At 45.8% G+C, this 16,661-nt stretch overlaps 1 protein-coding gene across 9 annotated transcripts in view; it reads right to left on the bottom strand.

Moving 5' to 3' along the window:
* Positions 1 to 16,661, bottom strand: part of NECAB2 (N-terminal EF-hand calcium binding protein 2) — an 85,081-nt gene that overhangs the window by 17,037 nt on the left and 51,383 nt on the right. The gene's annotated exons all lie outside the window — the stretch shown is intronic.

Below are 16,661 nucleotides of genomic sequence, written 5' to 3'. Positions count from 1 at the left end.
GAAAGAAAGACAACTTTAATGTAAAGGACAGATGAAGGCTACAGTCAGAATTCCCACAGGTTTAACTCCAGGTGCCCTCCTGCAACATCACCCACACCCTCAGCATCCCCAGCCGGCAGTAGGGACAGCCTGTGGAGAAGAGGGGGGTTGGTGTCACTCAGGGCATCTTCAGCATCTGTGCAGCTGGAACAGGTTCACAAGTTATTTTGGATATTCCCTGAGAGGGAAATGGGTACTTGTACATCCCCCCTGAGGGGGGGAGCCTTTGCCCAAGGGGGACCCAGCACATCTGGCACATCAGCTCCTCTGACTTCCTTACAAACATCCAGCCTGGCAACACCCTGGTGAGACACTCGGTAAGGCACAGGAATGTGTTTGTTCCCATTTACCCAGAATTAAAATTTGCAAAATATACTTTTCTCAATGGACCAATTCTCCTAATTCTGCCCTTATGAAACAGCTCTTGCCCAGGACTCCCTCCAGACAAAATTGCACAATTACTTCTTAACACATGAACATTTAGTTTATGTAACAGCATCTCAGCAGACAACCTGCTTGGGAAATAAAGATTGCTGCTAATCTCTTTGTGCCTCTTATTCCCACACAATCACTAGTGCCATTCAAGGACTGGAAGAATCCCTTAATAGAATTATATTTTATCCATCCATTTATATCCTGGAAAGTTATTTCTTTAACTAAACTCATCCCTGCTCTAACTTGCCAGCATAAGTGGATTAGGACTTTCACTGACAGCCCTGCCTTGATGCCCAGATCAAGGCAAACACAAAAGTCTCGAGCTCATGAGGTGCTGCCTGACAGAAGTGAGGCACCAGCCCTGTCTGAAACAGCTCTGGTACTGAACCACAGCCCCTTTTGGGTAAGTGGTGCCTGCCATGGTGTAAAGAAGTCAGCTCTTGTCTGGGGACCCTCGTGGTGCAGGACACACCTGCAGGGTGGCTGCTGTGGCATAAATCTTGTCCCAGCAGGGCAGGCAGCACTCAGCTCTCTCTGCAAAATGAGTTTTTGCACTACTTTATCTTCATTCTCCTGGAGACTTATCTTCCTCAAACCCTGGAATTACTTCCCTGAATCCTACAAAACCCCCTGGGGATGCTGTGGGCTCAGCTTCCCTGACTAGCTGTTCTCCTGGCCAAATCCACTGAGCACACAGACACGAATCTCTGTGCACCAGAGCCACTCCTGAGCCCAGGAGCTCTGGCAATGCACAGCACTTTGGCAGAGGGTGATTACAGCAGGGAGCCTCAGCAGTGCAGCAGCAGGAATTCAGCTGAGACCCCCACAGATGCATTTCCAGCATGGCACAGCCCCGTGCCAGCCCCAGCCCCGTGGCTGGTTGCTCACCAAAGCTCTCTCTAGCACACAGCCTGGGAAGTCAAATGTTGCTTTCAGGCACATGCATAAGAGTAATTTTGACATCAGCATCACTCAGGAAGCATTTGAATACTATTTTTCAGAAGACAGTTATTGTTTATAAACACCTACTGACGTGGGTTTGGCTTTGCAGCTAGGGCACATTACTGAGGAAAAAAAAAATTCTGTTTTTGTATTCCATGTGATTCTGCATTGTAATAATTGATCTGCTGCTGCCAAAATTGGTCTTTTATTTCCCCACATCTTGCTGTTGTATGATTTAACTTAATTGTGCTTGACTGTTAACTCGGCTGAGAAGTTGCTTTTAATTTTAAGCCATCTTGCCTTCAGAATAAGCCTAATGAAAGAAATTACTGAAGTCACAAGCTGACTTAATAAAAAAATATGATTATGTTCAGATGAAAAACTGTAAGGAGAAGGAGAAATCAATGGGTACTTGAGCAAGCTGTTTCCATCCCCCAGGAGTCTGCCTGCTGGGAAGGTTGCTGGCACAGAGCCACGTCCCCACCACTCCTACAGGGGGTTTTTGGCCAAGCTTGGGAGCTGCACAGCAAAAACCATGTGCAGTACCCAGCTACAAAACAATCTACAAGCTGATCTGGTGGTTTAATGCTTTAGTAAGTAAGCTCCACCATGGGTTATGCCAGTAGGGATTTTATTATGCAGATATTCAGGATCTTGTGAAATGGGAGGTGGCAGCTCCTGATGAGCTCCCTTCTCATCCCTAACCCTTCATCCCAGAGCTTCCCTTCAGAGGATATTTTTGGAACAATCACATATCACAGATCCCTTCAGCAGAAAAACATTTAGGTGAGCATTAGTTACCAATTTTTTTTTCAGATGCCAAACATTTAACACTCCTGTACACAACAATAAGCTAAAAAGAAAAATCGTGACAAGTTGTTCTCATGTTTTCAAGAAAAAAAATTTAAAAGTCTTTCAAGTACCAGAACACTTGGCTATGAATTAGCTTTTGATTTTTTTTTCATTAATAATATGACTAATTCAAGAGCTTATTGAAGCCATAACCCAACTAACTAAGCAGAATATAATGAAGTTTAAGTAGAAATGAAGGAATAATTAAAGATTTCTGTGTCATACAATTTTTTCTGCATAGTAGAGACCACATCTACCTGACCTTGTTCCAAAGCAAAAGTCTTTCTTTCAAAGGAGAAAAAAAAATAAAATAAAGAAAATCCAAGTCTTTTTGAAAATCCAGGCTTTTTCTCTGTTTTCCAGCCAATGAAGCTGTAGCATGGAGCAGCACAACCCTGCATGCTCAGTTTTGCTGGGAGGCTGCACCCTTTGAGTTTGCTTGTAAAGACAAGTCCCTCATTCCTTTTAATCCTTCCTCTTTCATTTTTTTTCCCCAATAATTTGATTTACAAAATTTAGTTATCATTGACTTCACTTTTTGTTCCTGGGTCCTTTTTGGTTTTGCAATTATTTGCAGTGACTTTATTTTCTGTCCTTTTGTAGTCACTTCTGGATCAGTAGGCACTACCTGCACCCCCTTGATCACACGTTAAATAAGTTGCAGTAAGCAAGAGATCATACATGGTGAAAAGATTAGAGGAAAAAAAGCATTTGTTTAACCCATAGTCCACCAGGTAACCACAGAAACGTCCCATTCCCATCCTTTTCACAGCTGGACCAGTATATGAGCTAACCCTCTTATTCCCTTTATTATTTATGTGTCTCACAACTTTTTCGTTGTCATCTATTTGCAAACAGCAGTTTGAGTCATTTAATTTCCCACACTGGGAAGTCCCATCTTTCTCTTGCTGTGTCCCTGATTGCAGATTGTCCACAGACAGGCTTTTGTCAGAGCTGTCCTGTACTGACTCTGCTGTTTTCCATCTGCTTGTCAGCTTTTTTGTTTCTGTACCTGCCTTTCTTGAAAACAAGATGCCATTTTGAGACTTTATCCTGGTAAGTAGGCACCTTCAGACAGAATTCCTGTGTCCAACAGGTGTCCAACAGCCCAGGGATTATGGCCTCAAGCTGAGCATCCCAGCAGCCAGACCTCTGGGTGGGTGATGGCACCATGCAGCCTCCAGGCCTTGGGTCAGAACCTCCAGCTCATTGATCCTAACTGATCAGCCTAACACTTCATTAAAGCAAATCAGTGTTTCCACCAGGAAAAAAATACCCCAAAAATCCAGGAAATTGGCCATGATGATTATCTGCATTAGCTCTTAATTAGCCAGCCCAGTGGAGCCCAGCACAGGAGGGAGTTACCCAGAGAACATCCCAGGAGGTCTCAGCAAGGCAAACGTCCTGGTCCAGTGCTGCTGCTGACCTGCAGAGGTTCCTTCCAGCAAACACAGCCAGGAGTCTGCAATCCAGCCTCTCTCCCTATCTTCTCCAGCATCTCCCTGCCTCCCTAAAGCAAGGCTGATGGCCTCTGCCTTGCTGTCATTAACATATTTTTCCAGACTTCAGCTAAAGAGAGGAGAGGAAAAGTTATCTCAGAATGAAAAAGATAATGTGGAGGAGCAGAGCATGAAATTCCCTTCCTGGGTTTCAGCTTAGCCAAAGGAAAGGTGTCCCAGGCACTCCCAAGGGGCAGTACAATCAAAAACATAATGGGAATTCAGAAGTTCCAAACACATCAAAGTCTCATCTTCACGTTTCTCATGCAAATATCTGCCTGGATGTGCTGCTCAAACGCTGCTCAGTGCCCGATCAGCTTCAGCTGAAGATAATAACCCTTTTCCTTGGGCAGATGAAAGGTTTGCATCAGCAGCCACATGGCTTAGTCACTTTACCAGCACAGAAAATGGAGAGTTTTTTCCCTGAAATCACGTTCTACTTTTATTTCCATCTTTTATTCACAGCTTTGGGTTTGCTACAAGGCTTCAAACGAGCACGGAAACAAATTATCCTCTAGCATTAGCCACCTGCAGAACTCATTTTCATTTAGGAGAGACTAAAAAACAACAAGTGCAGCTGGAAAGTATTATTATATCTGATGATAAGGCTTCTAGTCCCATCAGCAACAGCGCTGTGTTATCTCGACACCTCAGATGTGGCAAATATGCATCCAGATGCCTACTAAGGGGTCACAGATGGTCACTTCTAATCATTAGTTTCTGAACTCAATTAAAAATGTTTTACACAAACCCCAGAGTGAGAGAAATTACTCCAGGCAGAGCAAGATAAATACCAAATGCTGTATTCCAGTCAGGAGCTGAATAATTCTAAAGAATTAAACAACTTCCCTATCCCATCAGTGTATCTTCTGGTGAATCCTGGTAAATCCTTCCCAAGACCTATCCAAGCATCTCCCCTTTACCCACCTGCTTGCTTAAGAAAAAAACCCAGACCACTCTTAAGATATTAATTAAAGAAGGACTTCCAAAATCTGGTGTTCCACATGCAAAGAAACAGCAGAAACCATATGCCAAGGCTGTCCACAGCCAGAAGAGCATCCAGCCACCTGCAGCTTCAAATGACACAGGCAGAGGAGGATTCAGGAAATATATCAGTTTTGGCCTCAATTCCTTTAGCTGTGACAAGCTGGCAATTAAGGCTCTGGTGCCCACCAAGCTTTACCTTAAGGGATGGTTTTTCTCTGCTGCCAAATGTCCCTGTTTCTTGCATGACATGGATTTGTGTTGTGCTTCACAGGAATAATTCTAAGGTGCACACACTGGTGCAGGCACAATTGCCCTGCTCCCTACTCAATACTGTAAATACTATTGTATTTTCAACAATAAAGAGAGTGAGCAGTGAGCCTGAAACAGCCCAGCAGGTATTTGCTTTTTCCAGTGGGGCAGAAAGTACCACACATGGAGAGCCATGAGGCATGAGCTGACACAGGGTTCATCATTTCCCCCCAGACACAGATTTCTCCCAAAATCTGTATTATCTGAAAGAGGAAAAGTTTTGCAGAGTGCATATGGATCACTGCCTAACTGGGACATGTCCAGCACTGAAGCACAATGATTTAGATAAAAACACCTATGGAGAACAGCTCCCATGGGGGCTCCTGAAGGGGAGAAAAGTGCTGCCTTCTCCAAAGCAGAACTAGTAACCTCATCCTTCCCTTGGCATGTGCTCCATCACTGAGCACCTGGTGAGCACAGCAAGGGCCTCTGAAAGCCCAGCAACAAAACATGTTTTTCTCCAAAGCCCTGGTAACACAGAGAAAAAAAAAAAATAGGGACAAAGAATTTCCCAGAAATAGAGAAGCAAAAGGAGGATTTTGTATGAAGTGTTCACATATTAATTTTGTATTATAGTCTCAGCACCTGTGGTGCAGGATTGGGGTTTATAACACATTCTATGTACTTTGAAGATGGTTTCTTTCCTCCTACTTGCCCTTGCTATCAACAGGATTTTCACTCACCAGTTGGAAGGCTGAAGTCTGGTGCCCCCCAAGGATGTTCTGCTCACCTAAACCTGGGGTTTGGCTTCTTCCTGTTCCTTGCACACCTTTCCTTGGGATTTAGGCAGATGATGACCAAGACAGGGGAAATTTGGCTTCTTTCCACACCCTGTGACAGGGTGGCTCCCTGCTCAGCAAGAGGGAAGGTGGAGGCTTTACAAGCCTTAGTTATCATTGCACTGGGGCTGCACATCACACCTGCATTCAGGCCCACTGGAGAGTCATCTTTCAGTATTTAATATACTTTAATAGTAATATTTTCACATGGTTTTCTCTGCAGCTCCTTGCCTTTTTAAGCCATCTGAGTTCTCATTAGCTCAGATGCTGGTCAGATCCAGTTTCCAAACCACACACCCACGTTCACAGGAAATGTGGCACCCAAAGCTGTGAACTCTGCACTTTGTGCTTTCCTCTGGAGCACCAGGGCAGCAGAGTCCTCATTAAAAACCAGTAATGTGGAAAACACTGATTTTTCAAGGTAAACTGAACTGACCTTCTTTACAAACAAGCACAGTAAATCTGGTAGGCTCAGGATAAAACACACTCCTTTATTCATCCTGCTTCAAGGCTGTTCCCTCCCTGCACAACCAGACCCTGTGAAGCTGCTGCAGAGTCACACAGGGGGTCCACAGAGGACTTGCTCTGCCTATAGAAGCACAGAGAGAAACCAGGAGGTTTCAGTTCCCTGCTGGCTGGGCTCCCCCTGCCCAAGCCAGGCAAAAAGCATCTCAGATAGCCACCTCTGTGGTTTCAGCATCACCAAAGATGCCCTTTTAGGTGACCTTCTGTTACGATGGGGAAGATCAGCAGAAGACCTTTACTGCCTTCTCCTCCTCCTTGATGTGGAAACCCCATGGCAGATCCCTGGGTGTGTCTGGTGGCTCTCCTGGGGACAGTCACACCCTCAGCAAAGTGCCTCTGCACCCTACAGCCACTGCCCAGCCCAGCCTGCAGGGTTTTCAGGCAGAGCTGCCCACTGTGCTGTCCTTCCCACCGTGCCAGAGCCTGAGCTTGGCTCAGAGCAGCTTTCAAACACCCACAGGAATGTGCCTGTATTACAAATCCTATTCCAGATCTGATTGCAAAAGGAAAGGAGAGAGGGGGGAAAAATGGGTGGCTACCACTGAACACTGACTCCTAATTGATACATCATGAGGCTGAACACCCCCAGATGGGTGGCTGATGTCCAAAAATGCCTGGACTTGCTCCACAAAGCCTGTGATACTGGACTGCAGATGCCCTGGAAAAAGGCAGCTGCCATAGCACTCCACAGGAGCAGTAATTAGGGATGTGATGGGAAGATGTCTCTTCTCTAGCCAGTGCCCTCAATACAGTGGCATTCATCTTGTAGCAGTAATAAACATTACAAAAATTGCATGAGCAGGGTATTGAACTTGCTAAATACAATCCCCGAAGTCCCAGACCATCCAAGTGCAGATATGGATGCAGCAGCTGAAGGGCCCACTGTGAGCTCACTGGCTCAGCTGGCCTGAGCATGGTGCTGGTAACACCAAGCTTGCGAATTTGATGCCCAGAGGGACCATTCACACAGGAGCTGGACTCAGTAATCCTTGTGGATCCCTTCCAATGCAGAATATCCTGTGAAATCTCAGATGTTGGTTGTCTTTTGGATTCATCCCTGCCTCTCCTGGCAGAGCCCCTTACCTCCCCCAGTTTTACACTCATCACAGTCCTCAAGGAAGGGTTATGGTCTGGGTTTTCCTGGCTTTGAAAAATGAGGAAACTCTCCTGCAATGATGGCTCATGCTCTCAGAGGCTCCCAAGAGTGACCCTGCTGTTCCCATGGAACGTGGACCATGTCCCTGCTCCCCTCCCATGGGAGGCAGGGCTGTGCAGGGGTGTGAGGAGCAGTGAGCACCAGCTCTGTGCACACACTGGGCTGGGTTTGCTGACAGGAGCACTCCTGCTTTGGCTTCTGCAGTGATACAGCCAGCACAGGCACTTTGTCAGAGGCAGCAGGGAGGATTGAACACTGCTTCTTGCAGTACAACTCATTTCATTTCCTTTCAGGGACTCAATAGCTACCATAAAGATGAAGACCATCACAACATAACACATTATTTGCTAGTTTCTCATTTTCAAAGACTGCTGCTGTATTTAAAAGCTGCTTCAGCTCCTCGCTCTCTTGGCATACTGATGTGTTCTGCAGCCACAGACACTTGTGAAACACTGGTCATAGCTGAGCCAAGCCTCCATGTAACGCAGCTGCCTCCACACAGCCACAGGAAGGAGTCAGAAACAGAACTGTGAAGACCCCAGGTGCCTCTAGACTATCCTCAGAAAGTCCCAAGCTTCAAACCACCCCCGACACAGACCAGATGCTTTCTTTCATCAGTAGTTTCAAGACAACCAAAACAACATTTTCTATGTGGTGAAGTGTTTGACAGAACAAAACACCCAGCTCTAATTATCAGGGGCAGCAAAGTGACTGGATTTGGGTAAAAATGAAACAATGGTCTGGATGCTGTTGAATAACATGCTCAAAGCTCTCACTTGTTAAAAGAGAAATAAATGTCACTTTAAAAAAAGGCAGGAGCAATAAACTGGCACCTGTGAAGCCCCAGACATTCGTCAGCAGCTGCAATGTGGCACTGCAGGCTGCCACTCGGTGCCACACAGCTCCAGACCCAGAGCTCAGGAGCTGCAATGAGCCGGGCTCAGCATCCGTGGGGCTCTGCCCTTCCTGCCCCGTGGCTTCTGCACAATAACATCCAAAACACAGCACAAAGGGCAAATCCTCAGAGGGCTGATCATCCCCAAATCCCCAGACTCTGGGGGTGCAGGAGAAGCCCAAGGCAGAGCAGCCCCACTGCTGCCCTTCACAAAGCGCTGCACCTCGCTGCCCATGGCTGGGGTACCACAGCCTTCTGCAACTCCACCGTGGGCAAGGACAGGGGTTTTCCCCCTTCCATGTCCACTTGGGGCTGCCCAGGATCTGTTAAGAGCAAAGACTGGTGCAGCTGTTTCTGCCCAAGGAAGAGAATTTTGGGTGATTAAGACAATGTGCTCTTGGATCATTCCTTGTAAAACCATTTCGTGGTTTATTGGCACAGTTGGCCAGAACCTCTAACCACTCACTCACAAAAGAAGAATCTCTTGAAAAGCTCACAAAAACTCTGAACAAGATGATAACACAGAAACCTCCTGCTAACAGCACAGTTAATATCCTGAAAAATATATCAACACAGCACACTAATTTACTAAGCTTAATCCAACAGTTTTTAAGTACAGTCACCCCTTAAGTAAAACAGATGTTTGGTACAGTATGAAACATTTCAAGTCTCTGAATGTGCCAAATTCCTAATAAATTACATTGAAACCCTTTTTTATTTTTTATTTTTTTATGGATGACATTTTCTTGAAAAATATCACTCTGCCCACAAATGCATCAAATTAAAGAGAAGGCAGGTTTAATTTTAATTACAGCCTATGAGTAACTTAGCTGCTAGGAGGGATGGCACTTCCAGATTTATTAAATTGATGATTGCTGTACTGATTATGTTCATTGCCTGGCAGTGCCAGGGAAAACGGACTGTAGTCCTTGGAAGGATGAGCTGGACATGCCATGGGCAGCACAGAGGCAGCACATGCAACTTCTCTGCTCTCAGGGTCCCCACCAGCTCCACTTTGGAAGCACAGCCTGATTTTCTCTGATATTATCATCACGTTGCATTGAGCTAGCTGATTATTAAATTTTGACATCCTGGTCCCTTGCAGTGTCTTCAGCCCGCATCCTGCAGCACAGCCTGCTTGTAAACCCAGCTCTTCATCTCCCATATGCATTTCAGGAGCAGTAAATACAGCAGTTAACAGAGCATCAATTCTGCTGTCAGGCTTGTTCAAAGTGATCAGCCTCGAGACAGACTTTTAAATGCCAGCTGTGCGTGGTGCTCTTGGACTGCTGTGAATGGAAACTCTTTTACAGGGATAGCTGCAGTAACTATTTTGGTTCTGTGCAGTATGGATTCCCTACTTGCAGAAAAATATAAAATAAGTAAAGGGAAGGAAAAGAAGGGTTTCAGCCTATGGTGCTCATTCACAAAATCCAGACTCAGCCCTCCTGCGGTGGAGTGCTGGCAAAGTGCTTTAAAAACCAAAGAAACAGAAAGTTGTCCAGTTGTCCTAACATGGACTGGAAATTGCTGTCTGGGTTTCAGAGAGGTTCCAAGCTGGAGCCTGCAGGGCAGAGTTCCCCAGAACAGAACCATTTCCACCCATCTGACTGCCCTTCCTCACCCCTCTGTGCCAGGGTCCTGCCCCTCCTGGCCAGGAGAGCCCAGGGACGCTGCGACTTTTCACCTTCACGGGGGCACGGAAACAGCACAAATCCCTCTGGTTTGCAGCACAGCTACACTTCCCTCCACTTGTTGGCCCTCCCTCTCCTTTGCATCAAAAGAAGTCATCTATCCATGTTTTAAAGCTTTCATTATTTCTTTTAGCTCCGTTTTGAAAGCAAACCACTAAAACAAACTCTTTTTGGAGGGAGGAGAGGATCTCTTGTGTTTTCATGCACAAACTGTCAACAGTATGAAACAGACAGAAATGGCCTTTTTTTGATGAGTGGATATTTAACATTTTCCCTATTTCCACTTGATATGGGAGCCTGGGCTAATCCAATTTCTATTTGTAATCTCTGTGATATTGAACTGCAAAAGAGAGAGGGATTGTTCAGTGTTCAGCTGAATGGGTTGCTAATTGCCAGAAGGAAATAACAAGATATTGAGAGCATGGGGTAAAATTAAATCAGCCTTCTACTGCTTTTAGATATTGCAGGTATCTTGTTTATTACCGAAGTTGTGCGTAGGAGAGGAAGGAATTAGAGCTACAAATGTGCAGGTTTGGATATGTAACACACAACTGCCAGGGAATTAGTAAAGGAATAGTAAAGCAAGAAACCCCTGGACCCTGTTGCCATTGAAAAATTATCTAAAAAACCTCCTCCCAAATGCAGTCCCAAGGCAGACAGCTTGCTCTGCCCACCAAAGAGCAGCTGGGCATGTCTGCTGCTTGATGCTGGTGCCCTAAGCACAGGTACCCAGAATAAAAAAAACTGATAAACTTGCAAGATTGGAGCTGCAAGCAAAGTCTACCATTTCCTTGAATGCCTCAGACATGACTTAAACACAAGTGGCTGGTTAGAATTAAATATCTCAGTCACTTTCATGGGTTTTAACTCAAGATCTTGATATCTTTCCATTCCCTAGAACAGAAAACCAGTGATGCAGAATGGCCCCTCACAATCCAAAAAATAAGGTGCTGAGCCCCTTTCCCAGTTAGAAAAGTCTCTGATGTGATTGTTCTTCACTCCATTTGCACAGATAAACCCTCCCCAATCCTCGCACTCTGCAGTAAACACCAGCCTGCTGCTCCCAGAGCCAATCTGCCTCAGCACAAGACAGGCTCTCCCCAGGGACCCGGCAGAGAGCCTGCCTGGGAAAACACCTGGGAAATAGGATTAGAAATAGAAAAATGTCCTCAGATGTTAGTTCAAACAAGATTCTGTGCAGTTTTTCAGCTTTGTGCTTCTTGCAGTGACCTTCCCTCTGGGTGATTTGTTTTTAAAGCCCCTTTGGTGAGCCTGAGACGTTCTGTGTCTCTATCAGCACGCAGATGCTGAGCACCGGCCTTGGCACCAAGTATTTCTTCACTTAAATGAAAAATAGAGCACAGTGTAGTTTAAATGACATGTTTAGAGAAGAATAAGCTAGGATTCAAAAACATCTTCTACATAAACAAAATCCACCAAATGCCCATGCTCTTGAGAGCCAGAAATTAGAGCAAGACATGTAATTTTTGTGCAATCATTTTGTCCCTTTCTGAAGAGACAAGAACTGTCTCTTGAATCAGTTAATCAAAATCTTGGCTGATTAAACCATCCGTAGTTTATTTCCCAGGGAGTTAATTGAGAACATTCCATATTCAGAAATGAAGCTGGTTTCAATGGGCACAGCCATCTCTGTAGTGCAGGCTTCAGACAAACCCAGCACTCCAGTGAATCAGGTTTGCAATGCAAATAGCCAAGATTAGGGAGGGGGAGGAAAAAAAAAACCCAGGAAAAATGTACTCAATCATAATCATCATTGTTCTTGCTCAAGAATTAGAAGCACTTTTTGTTCAAATTTGAGAGGATTGGACTGGAGAAACTCAGAGAAAAGCACAGACAGCAGAGCACTGCTCCTGCACTGTCCCTGCACACAGGGGATCCTCTCAGAGGGAGATGTCTCACAGCAAAGGACACCACACCTGGGGTGGGTAGTGGGAAGGCAAAGCACCTCACAGTAGTACCTGGAGGGACTGTGGCATCCAAACAAAGCAGTAACAACAGACCTTTTCCACCAGAGGGAAAAAAGGACTGGAGCAGAAGGACTGCAGACTGCTGTGCAGAAGGTACTGAGGGTGTCCAGGTCTGGAGCAGGACTGTGTGCTGGAAGGAGAGTGCTAAGAAACTCTTCTGCCCCTTTGGGTATTGATGTATTCAAAGTAACAGAGAATCAAAATAATCTGTTGAAAGTATAAGACCCATTTTGAGGACTTCTGGCCCCACAAATGCCCTGATGATGTCAGTAAAAGCAGGGGCAACCCAAAGCTCCCTCCCTGTCCTCACTGGCACTGTGGGTCCCTCAAAGTGCTGGAGCTGCTGGAAGCAGCACAGCTGTGTGGGCCTGACACGCTCTGCTCTGCTCTGGGACTAATTAGTGCAGGCAGAGAAGCTCATCAGGATCATTTCCTTCCCCTGAGGGGCCCTGCACCTGTCCCCCCAGCTCTGGAACCGAACAGGTTGGGAGCTATCCTTACTACACCCTGCACCTCTGCACCCTGAAGTGACCCCAAATTACTGTGGTGTCCAGCACAGCTCCCTGTGGTACCTGAGCAGCCAAGGGGTCAGAGGAGGAAGGGGGATTCTCGTTCTTGAGAAGGATGTTGTTCAGCATCCCAAAGGCAGGTGACCAGTTTTCCCCTCCAGTTACCCCTCTGGACCACACCGTGCCCCAGGGCAGGGCCTCCAAGGGTGGGAGGTGGCACTGCCAGCGCAGCACAGGCTGGAGAGCAAGAGAGGCTTCAGCTCTCCATTTGTCACAATCCTCTGGCAAAAGTGACAGCCTGGGGAAGCTGCAAAGGCTTCTGAGAAGCTTCTGTTAATTATCCTACGTGCACACTCCTGCCTTTTCTAGTGTTTGCCACTGGAGAGAAGAGCTCATTTAGACCAGGGAGAGGGGGAGAATAAAGCCATTAAAAGAATAGCTGTAAGCCTAGAGAAGAGATAACAACTGACAGAGCAGCAGAATGCTAATGCCATGTCCTTGTCTCCTTGTGAATGGACCTGTACAGCTCATCTGAGCAGTCTTGCTCCAGTGAGCAGATCTCTCCCCAAAGGATTGTCCTCTGCAGCTATGAAAAATGCACGAGATAGAGAAGGAATTTCTAAAATCCCCTGCAAGGACTACACTTGTTCGGTCAACAGCCACATCTGACATCCCTGTGCTTTCCCAAGGGCTGAGAGGTGCTTCTGCCTTCCAAGGGGGTGCAGAGTGGGGGTTAGTGCCAGCCCAGGGAGCTGGCAGAAGATGGGAGCTGTGAGTCAGACAAAGCAAGCTTTGTCCACTGTCACAGGAATGCCTTTAAATGGTTTCATCTGTTCATTTGTGAACCTAAAGCTTCTTTGACTTTACATCTGCAATGACTTTTTCCTTTTAAAATTGATACATCTTGTTAGAAAAAGTAAGAAAGTGAGTAGACAGCCCTGCAAATATAACTGGATTTCCAGGTAACCATCAATCCAATGTATTCTAAAACCCATTTCTACCATTAAACAAAAAGTAAATATTTAGTTACGTGTGTCCATACATACATGGACATATATTGCACATTATTTGTGCTGTTCCAGTAGCTTTGATATGAATAGTAACATACCATTATCTCTCCAGTAATCTCCAGGCAGCTCCCCAAAGAACACTTCTGAAACCTCCTGAAATGACAGCTAAAACCAGCAGTGTAGAACTACCCAGCAATGTCTTGTTCTTGCTCCCCAGCTGTAGCTGGGAGGAGAGGAGGGCAGGCAGTGTGAGCAACAGAGAGAAAAATGCTACTTTTTTGTCGTTTTTAAGTAACAGCAGCTTTATGAATACAATTTTGCCCAAAACCGCCGGGAGAAGCACATGGCATGTTTTGCATGTTCCTGCTGCCAGATGAATTATTTGGTGATGAAGGCATCTACAGCAGAGTTCCTGCATGGAGATACCTGGCAATAAAACCTGGGGTGAGTGTTTGAAGCCCAGCACCCCACACCATTAGTGCCCTAGAGACACTCCCAGTCCCTCAAGAAGAATGGAAAAAGCTCATTAACCCCTCTGGGTTATTTTGGAATCTCCCTTTCCAGTTCAACATCCTCCTAAGTGAACCCTGCTGTCAGTGGGGTCTCTCTGGGCTCTGGAAGCACAGACTCCTCCAGCCACTGCTGCTCAGGACTGACCAGAGCAGCACAGCTACTCCTTCACCCACAACCCACATCATCCTCCCACTCCTCTGCCCAGCTTCTCTCTTTTCCACTGTCTCCCCAGCTAATCCCAGTCAAGAAACAGGTACAGACATTCATTTTATCTACTCCAGTAAGGCAGCTCTCTGATTCTAAAAATACTCCAGGAAATTGAATCAACATTTTGTAATTGTCTGGTAGCAGCAATTACTAATAATCAGCAGGAACATAATTTTCTTCGTTTTCTACTCTTGCTGTAATGTAATCTCAATAGCAAACCTTGTTTTGCACACTAAACAAACACAATGGCCAATATGAGAAAAATGAGGAGATAAAGCAGAGTTTCAAAAAAATTAAAAATAAATAAACTTCTATCAAATAGTAAGAACTGTAATTCAAACAGCCTTTGGGAAAGATAAAATTAATATTGTTCCTACGTTCCCCTGTAAAATGGAAAAATGAAAGCTCCACGTCTCTTAGTGGCAGCAGCACTCAAGATTGCAGCCCCAGTGCCTGGAGGCAGCATCCCCCTGCCCAGGCTCCCACAGAGCTCCCAATTCCCCATGAGGGTAACAAAAGGCACAGCAAGGGGAAGAGCACACATGACTTGGACGTGAAGGACTGTACTGGACACAAGACTGCAGTCAAGCAAACTTCTCAGTTCATAGTGAAAAACACTTTTGCAGAAGGAAGCCTGGCTCAGAATAGGTTTTCTGAAGACTGAGACAGCTCTTGCAGATTAAAAACAAGGAATATTTTCCTTCCCCAACTTGATAAATTTGCTGTAGATGTCTATGCTTTCTAAATCAATAAACAAGTGCCAATTCATGCAAGGATTTAACTTGGAAGCATGACCAGCTCGTTGCTTTTCCTTCCAGCCAAGAACAGCAGATGCTCCACTGCTCTCTGCAAGCACCAGTCCCTAACAGGTATTGATGACTGTATCAAGCCAGCTTGGCTAAAGACAAATCCTCCTGAATTGTGGGAGCTCCTGTCATGCTTGGGAGCTGCTCAGCAAGGCTCCTTGCCAGCAGCACTGTTGCATGGCATTTACAAATGGCACATTTTCTCTCTGTCCAGTTTAGAAGATGTCCCTTACTAAGGCTGGGAGCAAGCTGCAAATTCCCTACAATTCCCAAGCAAAAACAGATTGCAATCCAATTTTCTGTTTCAAGGAGACAGAAAGAACACGGCCACACTCACCCCCACGTGCCCTGGACTGCACATGAACCATCTGCATCCTTCCAAAGGCCAGGTGGGCACTGATAACCTCAGGCAATGCCATAAATTATTTCAGAGCAGAGGCAGGTGAGAACCCAGGTCCCAGAATCTGATGAGAACCCATCTGGGAGCATCACCTGGAGCCTGACAAGTACACCCACAGAGCATGAGGCAGCACCAATTCAGTGCCTGTGGAAGAAGAGCCTTTAGAAAGGATGGATCATTACCAGATAGTTTTAGTAATAAGGTCATTAAACTTTCTTTGGTTTAGGGAAAGGTAAATATCAAGCTGCTCTTCGGTATTTTTGACCTTGGAATAAACTTTGGGGAGTACACACATTGGAAATACATTATTTTGAGAAACCTCTGATTAACTTTGGTCTTGGAAATTCTTCAGCAGTCCCTGTACTGTGTGGATGAGTTTTACAGCTGCTGCTTTGGTGCCAGTGCCCTCCAGCAGCACAATCACTGATTTCCAAGGGATCTTTGGGATGGGTGGCAAAAAAATGCACCACTCACATGGCAAAACTCCATCTCCCTGCTGCCAGAAGGCTTTATAATTAACCAGATTATTATTTTTAAATCTCTTGCTTCAAGACTTCTCATTTGAAATAGGATTCTCTTTTCTTCAGCTTTTTGGACAGATTTTTTTCTCCCCAGAGGAATAGGAGTCACACTGGAGTATGACTCAAAGCTGGTTTTCATTTGTATTTTCAAACAGACAAAACCACTCCGGTTTTGGAGACAGATTCCTCTTGGAAAGGGAAACCCCACCAGTGGGTTGTGTCCTTTGTGCTGGTGCCCAGTGCTGCTGTTACCTGCTGGAAAACCATGGCTTTGGGCTGATCCCAAATGCTGCTGGCACCAGACACTGTCAGGGGGCTCACAAACACCTCAGACCCCACCAAAGGCAAAGGCAGGCAGAGGGAGCACCAGGGGAGAGGCAGCAAAGACAGAGGGGGGAAGGAAGCATCAGCTGCTAATGAGTCTGTCAGCTTAATCTGAGAGCCTGGCACAGCCTGCAGACACTTGATGCTCAGGGAGAGCGCTCAGGTGCCGTGTTCAGCTTCAATCTCCATGTTATGTCAGACTAAAGGCACATTTAGAGCCCTCCTCTGCCATCATTTTCCCCTGCTGCTGCTGTAGCCACGATGCTGACAG

Source organism: Cyanistes caeruleus, chromosome 12, assembly GCF_971803275.1.
Source record: "Cyanistes caeruleus chromosome 12, bCyaCae1.hap1.1, whole genome shotgun sequence".
NCBI lineage: Eukaryota > Metazoa > Chordata > Aves > Passeriformes > Paridae > Cyanistes > Cyanistes caeruleus.
This window is presented reverse-complemented; position numbering and strand designations above follow the sequence as displayed.